At 36.6% G+C, this 9,404-nt stretch overlaps 1 long non-coding RNA gene across 1 annotated transcript; it reads right to left on the reverse strand.

The window, feature by feature from the left end:
* Positions 1–207: 207 nt before the first annotated feature.
* LOC141626938 (uncharacterized) lies at positions 208–1,475 on the reverse strand. Its single transcript, XR_012536505.1, has 2 exons — positions 733–1,475; positions 208–613 (listed from the first exon to the last, which is right to left on the reverse strand). It is a non-coding gene; the product is annotated as an uncharacterized LOC141626938 (long non-coding RNA).
* Between the last annotated feature and the right edge of the window lie 7,929 nt (positions 1,476–9,404).

Genomic DNA, 9,404 nt, shown 5'->3' on the forward strand with positions numbered 1-9,404 from the left:
ACATACCTTTAGCTAGCTAGATACACCCCTTTAACTTGCTAGATACAAATACTTTCAAATAGTGTACATAGCTTGATAAGATGTTCATCTTGCACGCATGCACTGTAATGATTTATTTAACTAGAGCACACATGTGTCATCAAACAATATTATTAAACACAAAATCAATGTCATCGAATTTGAGTTTTGCTGAAAAAAAACACAAAATTTAGTCAACACCATTATTTACCAAGAGAAAACAAAGTTTATGCGTTATCCAGAGCATCACACTACCGTATTTCCAGTATCATACAAGTTTGAAACTGAATATTCAAAAGCTATAAAATGGTGTTAAGTGATACACAGCATTATTATACACACCTGAAATGTACAACTAGTATGCAAATAAAGGGCCTTGATTCTATTTAGTGTCGGACCATATGACTTCTAGAGAGAGCTTTAAGTCAGACACCTCAAAATCACAGAATGAGCAAAAGACCTTCAAACAGCAACTGAGAACAATTCCAGGCATGGAGCACTCTTAGATGCTTGTTCAGAACAAAGAGAACCAGGTGAGGATTAGAATATCAATACTCATTACTTATAGTAATTGTTCGAGCATATGACCTTTCAACTGCAATGAAGTGAAAAACGTCAAACAAGGCAAATTGCATGACACTTGAGATTTTAATTTCCATATTTTCTACATTAAATTATAACACAGACTACACAACCTTGAACCAAGATGTTTACCAGGCTTCAAATCACTCATCGTCTCAACAAGTCGCTCAGAAGACCGGAAAAAAAAAAGAGAAAACCGAGCCAACAGTGAATCGGAACAATGAACTAAATTTGGGAATAGCGACCGATCTATGGCAGTGACAGCTTTAGATAGATAAGTCGATTTGTGTATCTTGTAGTACTAGCTTGTGTATCTGCGGTCATGTATTATGCAAACACCACTCACGACCACCACCACCACCACTGACCAACCGTACCCTCGACTAACACCTGACCCACGACATAACACTGTCCGCTAACCTCACCCATAAACCATCAGCCCTAGTATCAACACTGACCCCTCAACGACGTCATCGCTACATCACCGACGCTTATTGGTGAACTTTCTCCCATCGGCGACCTCTCTCCCATTAGAATCCCGTCATCATCGATAGCCCATCACCAGTGACCTACGCAATCCACCCGTGACTGCCACACAATGTAACCCTAAGCCAATTACTTATTTCTTCTTCATTGAACTCGATTGAATATTATATCTACAAAATACACGAAGTAAGATTTCAAAATTTTAATTGATTCAGCGAGGTTTGCGGGAAATTTCGAGCTGGATAACGGTCTTCGTCGACGTTTTTGTTGTCGGCTGTTTACATGATGGTCGGAAGCTCCAGCGAGTGGTGGTGATGGCAGAGGATAAGAACAAGGGAGAAGGGAGTTGGGATGATGGGTACTGAGTAAGGATATATGAAAGATAAGGTACGGGTGGGATTTGTTTTTGAACAGCTTAAGGTGGTCTCTGAAATGAGTTCGTACAGTTCGTACTGAACTACTAGTTAAATCTGACGGATCTCGCCCCTATATATATATATATATATATATATATATATATATATATATATATATAGGCGGGATCCTTGAAAGACCCCATTATGGCGAAAGTGCCAGGCCTCACCAAATTCCTCATTATGGCGAAAGATCCTATCCTAGGTGAGTCACCTATATATTTTGGTCAAATGATCCATAAAACAATATCACGCACTATACAATACAATATCACGAATTTTTTTTTTTGAATCTCATACCTATTTTGTGAATCTCATACCTTATTCAGTGAATCTTTAAGGCTTGTTTTGTGAAACTTGATCATCATAATTGGTTAAAATCACCTATTTCGCTCTTTTCTTTATTAGGTGAATCTCGGACTTTGTTTTGTGAATCTCGGAATTGCTTCGATGAATCTTAACTTGTTTTGTGAAACTTGGTCATCATAAGTGGTTAAAATCACGTTTTTTTTTCCTCTTTTCCTTATTTTGTGAATCTCATACCTTATTCAGTGAATCTCAAGACTTGTTTTGTGAAACTTGATCATCATAAGTGGTTAAAAATCACCTATTTTGCCCTTTTCTTTATTAGGTGAATCTCAGGCTTTGTTTTGTGAATCTCAGACCTTGTTCGGTGAATCTTAGAGCTTATTTTGTGAAACATGGTCATCATAAGTGGTTAAAATCACGTTTTTTGCTCTTTTCCTTATTTGGTGAATCTCAGACCTTATTTTGTGAATCTCATACTTTATTCAAATGAATCTTAAGGTTTGTTTTGTGAAACTTGATCATCATAAGTGGTTAAAATCACCTATTTTGCTCTTTTCTTTATTAGGTGAATCTCGGACTTTGTTTTGTGAATCTCGGACACTTGTTCAATGAATCTTAGAGCTTGTTTTGTGAAACTTGGTCATCATAAGTGGTTAAAATCACGTTTTTTGCTCTTTTCCTTATTTGGTGAATCTCAGACCTTATTTTGTGAATCTCATACCTTATTCAGTGAATCATATGGCTTGTTTTGTGAAACTTGATCATTATAAGTGGTTAAAATCACCTATTTTCCTCCTTTTCTTATTTTGTGAATCTTATGCCCTATTTTGTGAATCCTAAAGCTTGTTTTGTGAAACTAGAAGACAATATTTTGAAACTTGGTTATAAATGATCAAAATCACCTATTTTTCTCCTTGTCTTATTTTGTGAATATTATGCCCTATTTTGTGAATCTTAGAGCTTGTTTTGTGAAACTAAAAGTTAATATTGTGAAATAGGGTCATAAAATGGTCGAAATCACCTATTTTCCTCCTTATCTTATTTTGTGAATCTTATGCCCTCTATTTTGTGAATCCCAAAGTTTGTTTTGTGAAACTAGAAGACAATATTTTGAAACTTGGTTATAAATGGTCAAAATCACCTATTTTTCTCATTGTCTTATTTTGTGAATGTTATACCTTATTTTGTGAATCCTAGAGCTTGTTTTGTGAAACTAAAAGGCAATATTGTGAAATTGGGTCATAAAATGGTCGAAATCACCTATTTTGCTCTTTTTCTTATTTTGTGAATCCTAGACCTTATTTTGTGAATCTTAGAACTTATATTGTGAATGTTAGAAGACAATGTTGTGAAGCTTGGTCATAAATGGTCGAAATCACCTATTTTCCTCCTTTTCTTATTTTGTGAATCTTATGCCCTATTTTGTGAATCCTGGAGCTTGTTTTGTGAAACTAAAAGGCAATATTTTGAAACTTGGTTATAAATGATCAAAATCACCTATTTTTCTCCTTGTCTTATTTTGTAAATCTTATACCTTATTTTGTGAATCATAGAGCTTGTTTTGTAAAACTAAAAGGCAATATTGTGAAATTGGGTCATAAAATGGTCGAAATCACCTATTTTGCTATTTTTCTTATTTTGTGAATCTAGACCTTATGTTGTGAATCTTATACCTTATTTTGTGAATCTAGACCCTATTTTGCTCTTTTTCTTATTTTTGTGATTTCGTTGTTTTTTGTGTTTTGTTTTAATGGTTTAGAGTTTGACGATCCATGTTTTTTTAGAGCATTGAGGATCCTGAGGAGTTGACTCGGGTCCATCTTTGAGTTAGATGAGTCGAGGGCGACGATCCATGGACAAGAGCTTGGAATCATCAATCGTGACCAGAAGTTGCTGCTTTGAGAGGAGGAGCTGCGATGTCGAGAGGCTGAGATCGTCTCGCTTAGGGCCCAGCTAGCTACAACGGAGGCTTCTCATGTCACGACAGAGCCATAGATCGTGATGGAGGAGGAGACGCGGGAGAGCTCTCCAGAGAGGTGGCCGGAGTGCGAGATCGTGTTTTCTTTAGTCGCGACTTCTAGTGAGACTGAGACTGGCCCGCCAGGGGGTCTTTGAGTAGTTTTTGTTGTTTGCTTGTATTTTGGAATTTGACTTGTTTATGGCGAGGCGGCCGACCTCACCAATTTACTTCATAGTTTTGTGAATCCTAGACCCGATTTTGTGAATCTAACACAAGATTATCAAAAATACAAGTGAACAAGGAAAGAACAATTGAAACTTGAAAGAGATTTGAGTTTCACTCCACATTCAAACTTTAGCAAGGAACACTATTCGACAAACTTCAGAACAATACATTTCCATAAACATGTTTCACAAAATACAAGACCTACTCATTTAGATTACCATATTTACCATAGTGGAGACACTAAAGATGAAGTTGAAGGAAACCAACAAGAATTAATAAGCAAGTCATTTCGAAAACTGAATACATCGACAACAATAGGACTGTGAATATTAATCTAGATATGGGCACAAGATTTGAAGGTCAAACTCATACAACTTAACGAACATTACATATGGTATCCGCAATAGACAAGCTATAGATGTCACTCCTTTTCCCATTATAAAGATGGGACGAGATATAAAAAGTATATCCACAACTAGCCTGCTCAATCAACGGACTCTCCTATTGAACACCTCAAGATGTTCTAAAAGCTGTGGAGACATGTAAACCACGAATCATTAGGGACATGATCTGAAAAAGAGTTCTCAAGTAGACTTCGATGGTCATCTTCTTTTGGCTTCTTTGTACATAATTTGTCCTTTGGTTGATCTGAAAATTATGAGTTATAACGGGAAAAAAGATTCAGAGAACTATAGGACGACTGGTCTATACAATCTGAGAAGCAAACCCAGCGTATGATGAGAAAAAAAATGGCAAGCAATCGTGACAGAAACAGACAGTACGTAGCTGAAGCAGATTCACTGCATACCTATGGACCATATTTCGATCATGAAGATACTTCAGTCCCAAAAGAATCTGTCTTGTGTAAGCAGAAACATGAGAATCACGAAGATGATACTTTTGGTAAAGGCTCGCAAGGGTACCTTGCGTCACAAGCTCCAAAAAGATGTAGAGTTTTGAATCAGCCCGTACAAAGCAGAAGTAAAAATTAAAGAAATAATAAAGCATTTGTGTTTACAGCATGTAGTCAGATACTCCTCGTGAACAGTATAACTATGGATACTCTCCAAAATAGACAATTATTGAGTAAAAAACAAGGACATCTTTTCGATACCAAGATATCGAACTATATTTTCATGTTCAAACTGACTCAGAAGTTCAATCTTCTGAAAAGAAAGAGAAAACAGGCGAACGAATATAGAAATAAATTAGATAGCAGTAGTAACATAGCAACAATCACCAGAAAGTGGCTAGCAAATAGCCTCACAGCCAACAATAGCTATTACTAATGAAAACAATCTCCTTTGACCAAAATCGTAACGTAATTTACCTGCTCTAGTTGATAGATACTCGCTTTCCCCGACTTCCTTGTCCAAGCAGAGAAACTTCTTTAATAGCAAAAAGAATCTCTCATCGAAAAAGAACCAGAAATTCAATAAAATTTCCTATAATAACAACTAGTGAAAAACCCGGAAACTGCAGCGCATATAGATTTATAACATGGTGCATAAAGTAGTGAAGCAACTAGAGATTGGATGTCTGCAACAAGTGTGTAAATGTTACCATTGCTAACGGATACCTAGTTGAACATCAATAATAGAGATTCCTTTATGGGTACAAATGGGAGGAAGGAACGGTATGCAGCGTTTAATTAAAATCAGCTACCAGTTTGTGATGAAATATTATTAGTTTGAGAAACATTGCATACCTAGAAATCCCTTCATATACGGTTCCAAATGATCCCTGCCCCAAGAGCTTACCCTTTCCCACCGAGTTATGTTGATTTTGCCCCCACCATTTGGTGAGATAATAGATGTTGTTGTACTGGATGTGTCGTCATCGTTGCTAGTTGTGAAAGAACAAGACCTTAAATTATAACGGTCTCCACAAGCCTGACACCATTATCTAACTCTCTAATAGCATTCTCACCATCAGTTTCTGCATCATCAGATGCATGTCGCCTATATTCTGTAGGCTGTCAGTCGTTCTAACAGGCGATCATTTCGGTTTGATGTTAAGGTGCTATTACCGAGTCATATAGAGATGAGGGTCCATTCGAATTAGCAAAATGCCGCCTTACTCGGATCGGATCGAGGCGATTCGGGTTTGAGATATGGGCTTTGTATATTTGGTTACGAGTCAAGTCGGTGCCGGTTGCCGGTAAAACAAAATACATTTGACAGCCTACAGAATATAGGCGAGACTGTGAAAGCGACAAGACAACACTCTTACCTTCTAATATGAAGGTGACAATTAGACGCTTCATTTTATGGGGAAAAATTCTTAAAATTCCTAATTTCATACTTGATGAGCATGGTATGTGTCCCATTTCCATGAAGTTGGATTATGCCTAAACAAAGAAAGAAAATAGAAATGAGAAAGACTAACCTCCAAGGGGAACCTGGTAAAAGGCGATTGAAAGCGACCTTTACAGACGATATGGAACCGGATCGTCAATACTGGGAGGGCAACCAGCAAGGGTGTAGAAGTCTTTACATCTTTTGTACTCAAAGAATCCCAGAATAAAAGGTGTGATATTACAAGACCGATAATTATGCGGTGATGTACATCCGCCGAAAAGCGGCTCCACTTTCATATTTTCGGTCGTAGACATTGATAATCTAGGGAGAACAAAGCATAGAGTACCCGACCCGTTAATAAAATATTGAACGATGCACGGAATCATTTAAAAGAAACAATATTTGAGAAGATTGTACCTGATGACGAAAAACCAAGTAAGCAAACGCAAAGAAGACAATGATGAAAGGAAGAAGTATCGGTGTGATAACACAATAGACAAGTCCAAGTAGAAAGTAAAGTTGAATCCGAGGCTCGTATGTAGGGAAGTCCAGGAAACCAGGATCCATTGCTTCATCCCGGTCTTGCTCAGTTTTAACCAATACTGTATTCTTAATATGGAATAATATTAGAGGAACTAATCTGAGGACTTCAGCGGCAACACTAGCCCAACCATCAACCATAATATTAGTAATGAAGAAAGTAGCTTTCATTGGTATTGACACCCCAATGGTTCTAGGAATTCTGCAGGGATACACAACATGATTATAATTTGCAGGACATCAGAACATCAGAAAAATGTGTTTCTCAATTTAAATTGCCAGAAATGTAAAGGTATAGTTGTATAGACAGAACCAAGCTACAAATGGGCTGATACGCACACCACGTTTACAAAAGTTACCATTTTTCCATTTTGGACGACTCACTATTTCCATTTAAAATAAAAAAAACTAACCTTGATCATAGTCTTATAATCATAATATTAACAAGGACGGATAAGTTAGACAACTATCATGACAGTAACGTTCAAAAAAGCAGAAATAAAACTCGTAAGAAAGACAACACTTAAAACTGGTTAGCATGATAAATTGGTTAGCATGCCAGTGTGCGTAGAATACAAGAGCTAAACGCTATAACATGGGTATTGCTGACAGTCGTAGCTGAGTTGCTATTTGTGCAGCCTCTTCTTGTGATCCTGAAGATCTTCAGGGTAAGTATATGCAATATGCAATTCATAAGCTAATTGACACTCTATATCAACAATCCACAACAAGGAAAATGTTTGGGTCGACAAACATAAACTAAAAGATTGAACATAAAGGATTGTGAACTCAGGACTCTCCAAAAGCACAAATGAAAACGGCTAGAGGGTAAACCATGGATACCAAGGTATACCACAAAATCAAACATAGCGAAGAAGGTGACTACTGCTTAGTAAAGAGTCCTGACCTGCATTTGTACAAGAATATGACCAAATTGAAGTCCAATAATGCAAGTCACAAATTTTGTCCGTGTCGAGAGTCAGTAGTCAAAGATGTATCAATGTCGAACTCGAGCACATTCGCAACAAAAAAAAAAAATTAACCTAATAGCAATTGCCAGAGAGCACTCAGCAGTATTTCTACAAATTTAATTAATCGTAGTAGAGAATTTATACCATAAATACAGTATATTGAATCCAAAATATTAATCAAAAAAAAAAAAAAGGAAACTCAGATTACCCCAAAATTCCTTCCGGATCAAATGGAGCATGACACCATGAAGGTGAACTCTCAGGGATTCCAAATCTGGTCTTGTTACACTCCTATAAGGAAGAAATAATTGGCGGATGGGAAGCTCACTAGTAATGGCGATCGATCGAAAGCTCACCTTTAATGGCGAAATTCGAGCTTAAGCAAGATGAATATGGTTTGAAGAGAGAGAAAACGAAAAGATTAAGGTGATGTACGAGAATGTGTCGTTAGTTAGGAATAATAAAGGGGACAGTGTCATAATCGATGAATCAATAATAGTTAGATCCAATGGTTTAGAAGGTGTCCAACCGCCTCACCCTAAGAAGGGTGCCTCACATGATTCAATCTCTATATATATATATATATATATATATATATATATATATATATATATATATATATATATATATATATATATATAACATCGGTATAAAACACCTAATAATATAAGAATTAAGTACTTACAAGCTTCGTTAATCAATCTATAACCACCTCTCGAACCACGAAAGACGCCCTATTTCTTTGAAATATTCTTTATGTTTTCCTTACTCATAATCTTCATAAAATGAATTATATCGAGTAACGTAAGCATATTTCTTTACTTATTAAGTGATTACTAATAAAATGATCCCCAAGAGTCGCAGATAAATTACCTTAAACTTGTCAGACTGCCTATAAGCGATATAGTTATCCCAATCTTCCTGGCTGACATACGGATACTTCTTCGTTGGTGTTTCTTGTTCATCTCCCTGGTCTTCTTGTTAAACAAGTGGTTCCGAGCAACCTTTAACTTCCATGTTCTAAAAGATTCCTCTATCTTTTTTTTAGGTAACCATCATTGTGTTTGGGGACAGTGTAAGCTAACTACATATATGGTGAGCATATTTGGTTAGTTTTGGCTAATAGCACATATCGAATACTAAGATATTTTCATCTAACGCATTTATTATTGTATATACATACCTTTATTCTCTCCCTTAGTTGTGTCTTCAGGTTTGCACTCAACTGATTGATACGCGGCAAACCGAGAGGCACATACTGTTTTACACAACTACCAATCCAACTCGCAAAATTTGTAGTATAGATACCATCTGGCAACCCCGTTAATGGATCCCATTAAAGTTCATTAGGTATCCCTCTCTCTATTGCATCTAGGGAAACCCTATGGCGCGTTCGCCCAGTAACCGATTGTAAATTATTCTCATCACCTGAATCTTCTTCGCCTGACTTTTTCCCATCTTTTCTTTTCCGCTTTCCACCCATATCTAAACCAGAAATTAACAAACTAATAAATTATTGACTCATAATTTTCGATGTTTGAACTAGAGAGAGAAATTGATCGTTGCCTCTAGGAGAATTCTGTGCTTGACAATGGCTATT

Source organism: Silene latifolia, chromosome Y (assembly GCF_048544455.1).
Source record: "Silene latifolia isolate original U9 population chromosome Y, ASM4854445v1, whole genome shotgun sequence".
Taxonomy (NCBI): domain Eukaryota; kingdom Viridiplantae; phylum Streptophyta; class Magnoliopsida; order Caryophyllales; family Caryophyllaceae; genus Silene; species Silene latifolia.